The sequence below is a fragment of the Rana temporaria genome, chromosome 10 (genome assembly GCF_905171775.1).
Source record: "Rana temporaria chromosome 10, aRanTem1.1, whole genome shotgun sequence".
Classification (NCBI taxonomy): Eukaryota; Metazoa; Chordata; class Amphibia; order Anura; family Ranidae; genus Rana; species Rana temporaria.
The window spans coordinates 125,835,729-125,850,761 of NC_053498.1; the positions used below are offsets into that span (position 1 = coordinate 125,835,729).

The 15,033-nt window shown below is 43.8% G+C and overlaps 1 protein-coding gene across 1 annotated transcript in view; it reads right to left on the reverse strand.

Moving 5' to 3' along the window:
* ARHGAP32 (Rho GTPase activating protein 32) overlaps positions 1–15,033 on the reverse strand; it is a 298,438-nt gene that overhangs the window by 198,758 nt on the left and 84,647 nt on the right. The window contains exon 3 of the mRNA XM_040326218.1: positions 3,063–3,121. The gene's annotated coding sequence lies outside the window, so the exon portion shown is untranslated. The remainder of the gene's footprint in view (positions 1–3,062; positions 3,122–15,033) is intronic.

A 15,033-nucleotide genomic window follows, 5' to 3' on the forward strand; every position in this document is an offset into this window, starting at 1 on the left:
TATTTGGCCCGACGAGTTCCTCGTCGGCTTCCTCGCTGAAAAGTGTACACTCGACCGAGTTTCTCGGCAGAATCCAGCTCCGACCGAGTTTCTGGCTGAATTCTGCGAGAAACTTGGTCGTGTGTACGGGGCCTAATAGTTTACACTCAGAGGGAGGCGCCCTCTTGTGCATTAGGCTACTTACGACCTGTTTATTAAGGAGCAGCCACTTTCAATCTCACCGACTTTGTTTTAACCATCTTTACTCCCTGACCATCTCCTGTCCTTAGCAGTCACAGTAGCACTGAAATCATCAAATCAATCAAACCATTTTTTATTCACCTGCAATGTGCCTCTGAACTTTCTAGAAATTGTAACTAGTAATTTCCCTAGCACAGCCCCACCTTATTGCATGTCTAAGAACTCTCCTCTTTTAGAAGTGTCTAATCAATGTCTGTGCTGGCCCAGCTCTTCTGTCCCTCCCCTCACCTCCCTACATAGCATTTTATGTAGCTACCAGAGGAGGGCTGAGGACTCATACAATTGACAGCTCTGAGTCTGCTGGGGCTACTGACATCACATCCAAGACGGCTGCACTCTGCAGTCTCAAGGCTTTTGGATGTCTACACAAGGGGGTTTGTACAGGTGCATAAAATACATTAACTGTGCATGTAATGTTATAGGAATAGTTTGATTGAAATGAATGGTCTGGAAACAGGGTCTCTTTCTGAATGTAATATAAAGTTTTCCTGCTTCCCACAATCCTCCTTCAACCTGGAACAAGATGTAGGTATGTGTAAATGTATTGAGTGTTTAATGGGCCATGCATAGTTTTCTGATGTCAGATCCAACGCAGCATAAAACAATGCTTATGTATAGGGGCAATGGTTGTCACAAGGTATATCCCAGATACCAGCAGAGAACAAAGAATAGCGAAAACAGAAAAAATACCAAAATGGTCCATCAAGTCTGCTCTTTTTTTTTTTTTTTTTTTTTTTTTATTACTTAAGGAGAAAAGTAAAGCCTAAAAAAAAAAAAACCCTGCAAGACAAAAGGCATAATAAGCTAGTATGCATAGTAACTCATTATGGGCGGCCAACATCTCTCCCGGGGGTTACTTCCGGGTATCGCGGCTCCAGCACTGTGATTGGCCGGAGCCGCGATAACGTCACTCCCGCGCATGCACGCGGGAGCCGGCAGTCACGGAACAGGCTCCTTTAGGAACGGCACGATCGCTGTTGCCAACGTGCGCCTGCGCCATTGTCTTCCAAGCATCAACTACTCTTTTGGAAAAATTATAGTTTCTAATCTTTCTATCTTATGTTCCTAGGTGCCTCTATTCCCCCAAGAAGGAAATGAATGCAGCCATCATATCTAAGAACTGGTAAGATGCAATATAATAAAAGCTTGCTTTTGGGGTTAAAGTGGAGTACCACCCAAAAATGGAAATTCCACTTTAAGTGATGGTGACCCCCCAACATACCACATTTGGAATGTAATTTTTTTGGGGGGGCATCAAGCTTCCACTTCCTCCTGGGGCTCCGCAGCGCCGGAAGGAAGTTCACCCCCCCTGAAATCTTCTGGGACACGTGACAGGTCCCAGAAGATTGTACGGTAATTCACAGTGCGCTGCACGGCCCACGCATGCACACTGCATGTTTGGCTGTGAAGTCACAGCTGGGCACCCACAGTTAAAATGCCGGCGCCGCAGAGAGGAGGGAGAGAGGAGCGGGGCTTAGTACACCCGTATCGCTGTACCGTGGGACAGGCGAGTGTCCGATTATTAAAAGTCAGCAGCTACACTTTTTGTAGCTGCTAACTTTAAATAGGTGGAACTCCACTTTAATACTGTTTTAAAGCATTCCCATTATTTACCAGTCAGCACACAACAAAGTAAAGAGATGTAGCAACACAGCTTTCATGTAGCTATATTTAACATGGGACAAAAAAAGCTAAATTGCAAGATTTCCATTTCACAAGCAGGATAATCTGGAACTCCAATTGTCAAAAGTAACCCATTACAAACCCTCTTATTTCAGAAGAGCTGGTGGGGTTACTAGACAGGATGACCTTACCAGTACAGTAATCCTCATTTCTACCACAATAGGCATGCTGGGATGAGGCACAGGAAGCTGCACTAGTGCAAAGTGATGCAACCGTCTTGCTTGTGAAGTGTGAATCACATGACAGGCTTAACAGAACGGACAATATTGTAGCAGTTATAACAATTTAAATACATTTATGTAACCGTGCATTCATCTGCTTGGCTGGAGTTGCATTTTAAAGCACCCAAATTTCTTTAGGCGGTGTTGATAATGAGGTAGATTATGAGGGTCTAGTAGAATTGTCAGCCATGAAGCAGAAGTGAGAGTGACAGAGTTAATTTCTTCTTTTTCTAGGTCAGTGGTAAAATAAATCATTCCCCTTCCTAACATCTCCTCCGAGTCCGCTGCCTCTGCACACCACCAGAGACTGAGATGAACTGAGCAGCCAGAAGAAAATAATTTGCAAAATTATCATTTTTATAACATCCCATAAAATGTAATTTGTTTGAATGTTGCAAATTAAAAACTGCAATACAGAAAGTCTTCACCTCTTGTTAGGACTCCACTTCTAGTCTGCCTTCTAAATAGCACTGCGGAGGAATGAATGGAGAATTCTCCTAGACAATAATATTTGTGGACACAATCATGCTGGATTCGGAGGTCTACTGGGAGGTGGAGGTTATGGAACGTGGACAGCCACTGAAGGAATCGGCTGTAATTCTTGTAGTCATGATTGTTACCCGGCCTATGGGATTTGTTCTGCTGTATGAATATCAGCACACAAGAGAATACAGTATGTTAGATGCACCCTGCTTACAAGATATAAATAGAGGCCAGCCAATCGGACACGTTCTTTTAGTATTTGTAGGGATCAAGGGAAAAATGCCAACGGTCTGTTAGGATTTCAGGGGAAATAGAAGAACTGCTCCTCGGAGATTATGTATAAGAAATGGATCACGCTGAATGAGATGCTGTACTCACAGGAACATAGGATATGACAGAGGCACATCTGAACAAATGTAACATTATTAAACTTACCACAAAGGATTTCACCTGGCTGGAAGGGGATTATTTCATCGCTGCCAAAAAATTCAAATCTGGGGAAAAAATGTAAATAAAAGAGATTGATCAGATACTGACACTAGCATTCCATTCAGACAATACAATATACAGCTGAGGTAGCTAAACAGCTCATGGCACCTTCCTCTACACCGAGACAAAGCTTAAATAAAATAACAAACGTCATACTTACCTGCTTTGTGTAAGAGTTTTGCACAAAGCAGTCCTAATTCTCGTCCCTCGCCGGTGCTCTGGGCTCTACCCCCCTGCCAAGTGCCCCCATAGCAAGCTACTTGTTTAATTCATAAACTTGGAATAAAAAAAAAACATTTTGACAGTCCTGAAAAGCCCCAACCTCTTATGTATGAACAGTGAGAGGCTGCAGTGGACAAGTACAACTGAGCAGAGGCAGGGACACCACTGGAGTCTCTGAGAAATCTTAGCAAGCGATTAAAGGTTCATTACTTCAGCATGTGCCCAAACAATGGTGGGGTCTACAAGACCCCAAATTCCTCCTTTGCACTTCAAAACAGCCAAACGTGGCATTTATTAATGCTTTTAATACTGACATTTTAAAAAATCTGACGAGAGAGCCTGGGTAGATTGTCATCATAAGAAAGCCAACCGTTGGCTCCAAAAAAACGGCACAGCTGCAGGCTTAACCCCCCGTATAACTACTTGTAGAAGAATGACGTACAGTTACGTGATTTTGTGGCAAGTGGTTACATTTTAAACAGCATTACATTTCTTCAGCTACTTCCTGCCTAGGTAAATGCCATACATCCCAAGAGTCTTCAGGACGGAAGGAGCGCATGATGGATTCCAGGAATTAAATGCTACATGAATCATCTGCCCTTACTCAAGATGACCACAGCCAGAAACGCTAGGAGGGTGATGTCTCAGCAAAATAAAGCATGGAGACATGAATGGATGGGCTAGTTTGCTTTGAATATAAAAAAAAAAACATAAAATAGCGTTTTTTAGTAGGGCTGTGGAAATTAAAGATTAATTCCTTGATTAAGAATTAATTTTTCGATCAATACTAGTGGTGCAACAGATCGTAAATGATCCGTGATCCGAACGGATCACCATATGCGGATCTGCACATCACTGATCCGCGGAGCTTCGCTGCTGCCTCGGCCATAGGAAAAGCCGCAGCGTTGGCCTAGCTCCCGGAGCGGGGGCCTATAGCGGCGCGCTGACATCATCACCCGGCCTCAACTGCTTGTGTTCGGCCGGCTTCTCTGCTAAGACTAAGAAAGCACTAATCTTCCTATACAGTGGGGGAAGATGTCTGTGGATATTAACGTGGGGGGAGATGTCTGTGGATATTACAGTGGGGGGAGATGTCTGTGGATATTACAGTGGGGGGAGATGTCTGTGGATATTACAGTGGGGGGAGATGTCTGTGGATATTACAGTGGGGGGAGATGTCTGTGGATATTACAGTGGGGGGAGATGTCTGTGGATATTACAGTGGGGGGAGATGTCTGTGGATATTACAGTGGGGGGAGATGTCTGTGGATATTACAGTGGGGGGAGATGTCTGTGGATATTACAGTGGGGGAGATGTCTGTGGATATTACAGTGGGGGGAGATGTCTGTGGATATTACAGTGGGGGGAGATGTCTGTGGATATTACAGTGGGGGGAGATGTCTGTGGATATTACAGTGGGGGGAGATGTCTGTGGATATTACAGTGGGGGGAGATGTCTGTGGATATTAACGTGGGAGGAGATGTTTGTGGATATTACAGTGGGGGGGGAGATGTCTGTGGATATTAACGTGGGGGGAGATGTCTGTGGATATTAACGTGGGGACTATACATGGTGGTGATCAGAAAAATGATCGATTAAATCGAACACGAAAATTTTAATCAGTAACAGCCCTATTTTTTAGTTTGTGGTGCTCAGATGCAGTGTAGTTCCGCTTTAACAGTAGTAAGCTTTAAAAAACTGGAATACAATGTGGAAATGATTATATGATTTTACATTTTGACCACAGATACACTTTAAGGACATGTACATTCTTGTTTCCTTCTGGGAGTAGTTATCATCTTGGAACTTCCTAGCCTTGTAACTTTGGTCTTGGTAACAGTTAGTACCAAAGTGGACACATCACCAGCAAGCACATGAAAGTGGAAGTAGGGTGAAGCCTTCTACTGGGATGAACATTACAAAAAAGTAGGCCACGTCCATCCCTTGTATTAATGGGACTGTAAGGTTACACTGCAGTATACTATTGAGGTTCACCTTTAATATCAGGCAAACAAAATGATGCTAAATATGAGCAGAACAACCATGGTAGTAGATTGAATCTTTATTAAATCACTCAGAATCCACTAAAGAAAAGAGGAGCTGTTGGTCCCATTTTCAAAGTAGATTAGAATTTAAAATGTAAAGTCTTCCTGGTCATTAGAGGAAACGGACACATTCTTCAATGATCGAGGTTTAATAAATCAAACAATTGTGCTGCTGTAGTGAGACGTACAAAGCGTGACATAGGTATCTTCCAGACAATGTTCTTCCTTTGGATCTATTCATTCACATCTTGAGCTCCACAGATCTGCTTTAAATAAAAAGATTCTGACAGCATGTGCGCCCGAAGGAGATATAAATAACCCTTAATTCATGTTTGCTTGAATGTTACCTATTAACAAAGGCTCATTTGTCACTTCACTGCTGATCTATCATATTGCTGTCAGCAGCAGTCACTGTAAAGAAGACACTTCAGATGGCTGTGTGTACAAGGGGCAAGAAGACAACCCAGGATTGGCAAAAATCACCACGTTTTACCCACAGATTCTGTTCATCGTCTATCAGGCTGCTACACTAACTGAAAATGTCTCGCACTAATTAGCAGCTCATCGAGGGAACATTCATAAAAGGGAACCTGTCACCAGGACCTCATTTCCTCCGATTATATTTTATGTCATGATAAATTGTCACCATGGGATTTCCAGACAGACTGGGCTGGTTCGGGTTTCAGTAAACTTGCGATATTTTTACTTCTTTAGAAAATAAAATCAAGATGGACAAAACTAATTTTTTGTAGTCAGCAGATCTCTCCCCCAAAGAGTAAAAATTGGATGTAGACAGACAATGAGCCCATCTGTAGAGCAGAAGGGAGGGTGAAGGGAAATCTTTTTGCTGCTGGCCACAGTCCATCTTAGTAGTTCCCAGCCTCCTGTTCTCTCCCAATCGGCTCTCGCCAGAGGCCCGGCTGTGATGTAATGGAGTGTATTAATGTGCAGAACTCAGCATCCTGTCTACATATTGGGATTACTCTCTCATCATTCACCTCACCATCTTTTCTCATGCTCAGGAGGTCACCCCTGCTCTAATGTCCAGGAAGACAAACTGGCCAGCATGATGACCCTATCTGAATTCACATCTGCTTTTGGAAACAAGATAAAAGAATACAACTATGAATACACTGTAAATCTGCAGATTTTGTAGCTGTGTACATAAATAATAAGCAGAGTTGGCATCCGTCATGGACATTTAGGGTAGATGGAAGGATATAGGAAGGCAGAGATGGTGCACAACATTTTTTTCTTGGATCAGGAATGTTCACAATACAATGTACTGAGAGGATAGGAGGGAAGCATTATCCAGCTCAAGGCACATTACAATCCTGAGAAACCATCATGCGTATAATATTCACTAATATTCGGTCAGACGGAGCATGTCACAAATCATACACAGAGCGCAGATGAACGTCGCCAGCCCCTGCAGCGTTCTCTGCTCACAAAGCACCGACGCACAACCCCTAAACCTACCATTGTCAGCCTTCATATAGAAGTGTCTATGTTACTCACGGCAACAGATAACACGCTTTAGAGACATGAGAGAGAATCAGCGATCACCTCAGAGTAACTGACAAATTTCCCAGTATTCTTGCATCGGTTCTGGTCCTCTGCTCGCATGACATGCTGTTCCATCCTCTCTGGTCCCTCTGTGATCAGTCCCCCGATGTCACATCATTAGATCAGGAGATGTCACCTCTCTGCGGTCTATCTCCAGGGATGTCCTGGCCTGGTGGCTGTACTCAGCCTCATTTACCAGAGCTGACATTTCAGGATGAAGAGGACGAGACAGAGTATAAGCAACTCATTCTGCTTACAATCTCTTCATCACTGGAATACTGCAGCACAAATACAATTACACTCAGGCCCGCAGAATTTCATCATGTAGATGACAGTGTAATACAGCTCATTAGGCTGATTGGCTGTTCCTTACTGGTATGAGACCTGTAGAATTTTTAATGGGCCTCTATTATCGTGCACAAATGTATATACTGAATACTGGGGAGCCGACACCACTGATCTGATAACATCAAGAGAATGCAGAGACAGACACACAGACGTGGGGACTTATGTTGTTCCCAAATGCTCCGTTTTGTATCTGAATGCACGTGTTAATGGTCATCCACACCACCCATATAAACTAAACTAAAACTTGAAGACTTGGCATTACGCACGCTTCAAAAAATTAAATGCAAAAGCCCAAAATTACACAAGCCCTTATGACAGTCTTTATCAAACTTCTTAACACAAAAGGAACCCTAAATAAAATGTTGCAGTCACAGGGAAACCCTACTAATAATTACTAAATCTACAGCAAATGGTACATTAGTGTGATGGTCACTGGAAATGCGCCCTATATTAGTGATGGGAAAATCAAACTTTACAGATAGCTAAAAAGATCAGGGGTTCCTATCTAGAAGATGGAAATGGATCATTGTTCCAGGAACCCCAAGCAGCCCCTTAGGGCCACCAGAAATAGTATATGGTTGATAAAAGCCAATCATACTCTGAATACTCATCTATTTAAAGCAGAATTGTTTGAGTAGGCAAGGATTAAAGACTAAAGCTGGCTATACATGGATCGAAATTCATTTTGTTCCACGTGTGGCTAATCTACCGATCAACTTCTGTTCAACTGCCCTGTCAGGATACTGTATTTTCGCTCGATCAGCGCCACAGGCAATAGGCTGCAGTGCTGATCTGTGTATTCTGATGGCAGGGGAGTCTTCTTGCTGTTGGAATACAATGACACAGCGGGAAGGATTCATCCATATAAAATGTGTTGATGGGGAGAGTCGGGTCAGTTCTTTCCTTCAACCCTAAGAGCCCTTTCACACGGAGCGGATCCGTATTGATCCGCCCCGTGTGTGTCCGTCGGCTCAGCGGGGATAATCCGTAAATCCCTGCTGAGCTGTCGGCGGACAGGGCGGTCCCCGCACACTGTGCAGAGACCGCCCTGTCTTTCCTCCGCTCTCCCCTATGGGGAATCGGATGAATACGATCCGTTCCGCCAGACGGAAGAAAAATAGGGTTTTCTTCCGTCTGAAAAAGCGGATCTTTGCGGACGCGGATCGCCAACGTCCACAATCCCATAGGGATACATTACAAGTCCGTAAACGTTCGTCCGCCCATGTGAAAGGGCCCTAACTGAAAGAAAACAAACCAGATCCATCCATGGTCAGCTTTACTCCAAGTTCGATTTAACTTTATGGAGGAACACCATCTTTTTTTTTTTTTTATTAAATCAGCAGTTTCTGACTTTTAAGAAATAGACACTCCCCAGCCCAGAAGTCAATCGCGTTTTCACCAAGGCCAGTTCCTCACTGGTGTTCGGATCCCTGGCGTCGTCATCGTGGCTGTGCTTTATGCAGTTTCACAAGCCAGCTCCCCACTGCGCATGGCTGAAATCGCACTGCCAAGTTGATCTGGCAGTCTACTGGGATATGTGACATGTTCCAGAAGGTTGCAGACAGGGGAGGGCCAAACTTGTGTAATTCTCTCCTAGGCAAGGGGGAATTGGAGAGGTAGATTAGCGGTACTTTCACTTTTAAGTGAAGTCTGCTTTAAGGCTCCATTCACACTTGTACGACTCCAAAGTTGTGCAGACTTAAGAGTACAACTTGGGTGCAACTTTAATACGACTTTGGCTCTGACCAGTGATAATGGACAACTATTGCACACAAGTTGCGTGTATAACACTCAGGTACAATTTTTATTTGCAACTTCTGAGGGTTAATATTGAAGTCTATGGCTGCATGAAATTCAGACCAAAGTAGTGCTTGAACTACTTTGAAGTTGCTGCAACTTTAAGGCCCGGTTCACACTAGTGTGACATACGCTCCGACTTTGAGAGCACATGTCGCATGACCTGTATAATCAATGGTTCCCTATGAAAGCCATCTTAACTGGTCTGACTTGTGTTGGCTCGAATTTGGAAAAGGTTCCTGCACTACTTTGGTCTGATTTCAGCCTATTGAATATCATTGAAGTCATATCCAAGTCGGATCAGCATCTTAACTGATCCGACTTATGCTCAGAGGCAATGTTAATATTTTTGCAATCTGGGTATTAAAATCTCTCCAAAGTCAGGGAATCCCTGGTTATCAGGATCAACAGAGCTACTGGAATATTTCCCATATATTCCTGGTCCAGTGGCAATCCAAAATTTGGGATTTTCTTTCCTTTTCTGTCAGAACCAACACTTCCTGTGTTGCAGGCTGACAACGCTGATCAACTCCATCGCAATAAGCAGCATTGCCAGCTTGCCATGTGAGCTCCTGAAGTTGGCCGCTGGGCTGGTGATCAGTCAGACTAGATAGGCAATGTAACAGTTAATTTATAGTAGAACTAAAGACCAAAACAATTGTTTCCATCTTTTCACCATCTGTGTGCCATTAGATTTCTCTTTACTTTCTGTCCCTCAGCCACAATAGACGGTGAGAGTAAATCCCTCCAAATGACGAAAATCCAAGGTATTGGGTTGCTCTACACACGATGCGCAGGAACACAGGCGATCAGTTGCACTTGTAGGTTTGAACCTAGCCTTATTCAATCTCCATTTAGTGATATTTAAAGTACCGAATACAAATTACAAATGACACATATGGCTATTCTTCTATCCGCTCTGACTGGGTTTCTGGATACCTGCTCTCTAAGGTTGGCTATGTAGACAGGATGACTTAGATTATTACCTTTAGTCCCAAGCTCATTCTTCTGCACTCAACTGACATTCAGTAAACACTTATTACATCTGAGGAATGCAGAGACAGTAATTATTAAACTGATGAGGAAGAATCACAGAGCCGAATACAGCAAGCAGAATTATAGAACATGATGGTTCATAGAGACTGCTCAGACCTCTACAAAGACAAACCTCAGAAACCCATGAAACAAAACAGCCGTTACATAAACAGATTTACAATAATCTCACCCTTCATCAGATCTGTTAAATGCAAAAATTAACTCTTAGGCCAGCCATATACGGTTCGAAGCTCGACCAGCTCAGCAGAAAATCGGGCGAGATATGAACTGTTAATGGGCAGGCTGATTGTACCAAGCTGCCGGATTCTCTTGCAATTATCACTTGCAGCTCCTACACTGTCTTCTCCTGATGGGGACAGATTCCCTTGGCGGGAGAAGACAATGGCTCGGCAGGAGAGATTCCCATGCCAACACTGTGTGTGTTACTGATCTACAGCCCTGGTGCTAAATTAATATTCACTCAATTTTATGTGTGGCCCTTTGGTGCACTTGAGGCCCCCCCATACCAAGAGAGTTGACCCCCCCTGGTCTACAGTCACCAATCAGACTTGTGTCTTCTATTTATAAGCTGGTTCAGAAAACTAGCAGCTCATTTTATTTGGTGGCGCAGAGAGCGCCCCCGCCTTTCTTTTCTCCAATTGTTATAGCCGAGTTCTGTAGTCCTGATGCATCAATGTGCAAATCCTAGTCTTGACCTTCAAACTCACAACTGAGGCAAACAGCTAGGCGGAAAGCATGAACGATAAATTTCTCTATATGCATCATGACATTTAAAAATATGCTTTTTGGACTGCAGTTCTAAAAAGCTTTTATGTACATGTTAAATTGTTAAAGAGGTGCTGAGAGTACTGGGTCAGTGCAATTCTGTATTGTATTCCCAGAGTGCACTGCTTCCTGGAAAGAAACATCATAGTGTGTTTCCATATCACACTACAGAACACAACACTGAAATATTAGCATCTGGAAGAGGAAAGATATAACTTTCTATTTCAATGAGAGCTTTTTTTCAGCGGGAACGCGAGGGAACACAGTTCCGGCACCTCCAGTACTTAAAGCGGGGGTTCACCCTAAAAAAATAAAAAAATGTTCTATCCAGCATACTGCTGACATCAACAGTATGCTGGATTTTTTTTTTCTCGGTCTGTACTTACCTTTTTCCGTCGTTTTCACCCGGCTTCCGGGTTCTCGCTCCCCCGGGGAGTAGGCGTTCCTAAGCTCTGCATAGATGAGTGACGTGCGCGTCATCGCCTTCCGAAAATATTCGAGTGGGACTCGGCACTTTACGGCACCTGCGCAGTCAGCTCTACACGGTAGGCGCAGGCGCCGTATAGCGCCGTAAAGAGCCAAGACCCCGGATATTTTCGGAAGGCGATGACGCGCACGTCAATCATCTATGCAGAGCTCCACGTCGGGGAAAAGGAGCGACATGCCCACTCCCCGCAAGGACGAAGACCCGGAAGTGCGGCTGAAGACAGGTAAGTGTACACAAAAAAAAATTTGACAACGCTACAAGCCTTTATTAAGGCTAGAGATAGGTTAGGGAAAAACACATGTTTCTGGGGGGTCAATTGTTGTTGGGAGGGGCTTATTGATGACGGCTGCTGGGAGATCCATTGTTGCTGTTCAAGGTCTATTGTTGCTGGGGTGGTATTTTTTTTTTTGCAGGGCTCCATAGTTGCTGGTAGGGCTGCAACTAATGATTATTTTCATAATCGATTAGTTGGCCGATTATTGTTTTGATTAATCGAATAATCGGTTAATAACCTTAAAAAAAAAAATTACTGCGATTTGCCTTTTTTTTTGCCCAATTTGTTGTTGGGCAGATTATAAAACACAAATTGCCACAAAAATGTTTTTCTGCAGCTTCTCCATTGAAGTATATTGAACCAAAAAAACAAAAACAAAATAGCACCGTTTTGCATTAAAAAAAAAAAAGTCCTTGCCCTTTCCAAATACACAGCAGCTGAAAAAGGTGTGACCCGGCCTCAGATGTTTAGTAACACAATGGGGTTAAAAAAACGAAAATTAGTACAAAAAGAGCAAATAATCCCTACTGTAAGGGGTTAATTTTTTACTGTGGGACAGAGAAAGTAATATTTACAGTAGAGATTTGCTATTTTTGTACTATAAGGGTAAGCGTAATTGATCCGCGCCATTAGCCCGTTTGGCTCAGCGGGGATTCCTCCGTAAATCCCCGCTGAGCTGTCGGCGGACAGGGCGGTACCCGCACACAGTGCAGAGACCGCCCTGTCTCTCCTCCACTCTCTCCTATGGGGAATCGGATGAATACGGAGCGTGTGTCCGTATTCATCCGATCCGTTCCGCCAGACGGAAGAAAAATAGGGTTTTCTTCCGTCTGCAAAAGCGGATCTTTGCGGACGCGGATAGTTGCGGACGTTAGCGGATGCATCATCCGCTAACGTCTGCAATCCCATAGGGATACATTACAAGTCCGTAAACGGACTTGTAATAAACGGACCATTTGTCCGTGCGTGTGAAAGGGCCCTAAAGGGCTAATTTTTTTTATTTTTTTAACCCCATTATGTTACTGGCCGATTAATCGATTATGAAAATCGTAATCGATTAATTTCATAATCGATTAGTTGTCGATTAATCGATTAGTTGTTTCAGCCCTAGTTGCTGGGGGAAATCTGTTATTGATGGGCAGGGTCTATTGCTGCTGGCTGCAGGAGATCTATTTTACCGCTTTTCTTGTTATTAACAAATTCCATATAAAATTACTTAACACCACAAAATGATACTTGGCTCTGCATTCTCTAAAAGGGGCGTTACTGAGAGGTGGGTATGAGAGGGAATCTATAAATGGTGCTTGGAGATGGGTAGGGGTCGGAGACAATAGTTGACTCAGAAAGGGGGAATTTTTGCACCTATTCAATAAGAAAAAAAGCCCTGGGTTTGTTCTATAATCCACCGATAAAATCTATCAGTAAATGCAAATAATCAGAAGAATCAGAGAGAAGGTATTGTAGGAAAATATCACATAGAAGGACAGAGCTGTAATTTAATACAAGGACAGCAGACGGTTTGATAGACCTGCAACTACATTCTGATGGTTGCAGTAATAAAGGAAAATCTACACTATATGGACAAAAAAGTCTGTAGATACCCGATTATCATCCCTACATGACCTTGCCGGGTATCCCATTCTGCGTTCCAATTCATCTTTTAGGTCAGTGGTCTCCAAACTGAGGCCCTTTGCTTGCCTTTATCCGGCCCTTGGAGCACTATCCCTCCCACTGATACAAAACACTATTCTGCCACCTGACACCGACAATGGAGCACCATTTCTTCCACTGACACCAGTAATGGGGCACTATTCATCCGTATAATTCCAGCAGTGGGCCACTATTCCTCCCCCTAATACCAGATGTTTACTCCCACTGATGCCAGAAAAAAATTCACTCCTGCTGGCCAAAGTCCGGCCCTCCAAGAGTCTGAAGGACAATAAACCGGCCCTTTGTTTAGAATGTTTGGAGACCCCTGCTTTAGGTGATCAGTAGGGTTGAGATCAGGGCTCTGTGCAGACCACTTGAGTTCCTCCACACCAAACTAATCAAACCAGGCCTGCAATTGTAACAATAGGAAAATGATGCAGAAGAAGTCTAGTATTAAAACCCATCTGTGGACAGGCTAGTGCCATTAAAGTTTTTACACATTCTAAGTAAATGAGCTTTACAAAAATATTTGTCTACCTCAGTAACTGCTTGTACTGTGGAGGAATGAAATCTCAAAAGATCATAGGCGCCTTTCACACAGGCAGTCCAATCAGATTCACCTGTCAGTTTTTCAGGCAAATCTGAACAAAATCCCTAAGGCCCCTTTAACACGGGGCGGATCAGTAATGATCCGCCCCGTGAACCTCCGCTTGCTCAGTAGGGATCGCTCCGTTGATCCCCGCTGAGCTGGCAGATGACAGGGCGGTCCCCGCACACTGTACATGGACCGCCCTGTCTTTTCTCCACTCTCCCCTATGGGGGGATCAGATGAACACGGACCGTCTGTCCGTGTTTACCCGATCCGATCGACGGATGGAAAAGTAGGTTTTTCCTCCGTCACACATTGGTGAATCTGAGCGGGTCGGATGTCAGCGGGCATCACCGCTGACATCCGTGGCTCCATAGAGGAGCACGGAGCGCCCGTTCAGGTCCGCCTAAAAAACTGTCAGGCGGACCTGAACGGGTCGCCTGTGTGAACGAGCCCTTATTTAGGTCTATGGGCGAGTGGATGTAAACAGCTGTGCACCTTTTTAAATCTGATTACCTCAGAGTCTGCCTAGGTCCAAAAAGAAAAAGATCTGCGTCCTTTTCTGTTTTTTAAACATAAACATGACAGATCTGAGGCAACCATGTAAATGGATGCATGTCCGTTTATATTCAATGGCCCATAGACCTAACTGTAAAACTCCAGGAGGCCAAAACTGAATGGACACAGATGTCACTTTTACTGTTCAACTGATTCAGCAGGGGATCTGTTCATGTATACAGATCCCTACCAATGGGAATGGATATTGCCAATGTGTAAGGGCCCTAAACTTGGATTTAATTTGCTTTCTAACAGCTTAGAAACACTTGATGTTCAATTATAATAAAGGCCGACAGGCTAAAAAGTCACTACTGGGAGAGGACGTATGGAGAGAGTTGTGATTTTAGCGCCTCTGCTGTGCTCTTTGAGGGTGAACCCCCCCACAATACCTGCCGCTTCAGAGGTCAGGGACGGTGTGTTTTAGGCCTCATGCACACTGGATGTTTTTCAAACTCCTAGACATATGTAAACCTGATTCATAAAATTTGACCTAAGCACGTATATCTGTAGTGTTTCATTTTCTCTTTCCAAAGCACAAAGTCCCGTTTGTTTCTGCGG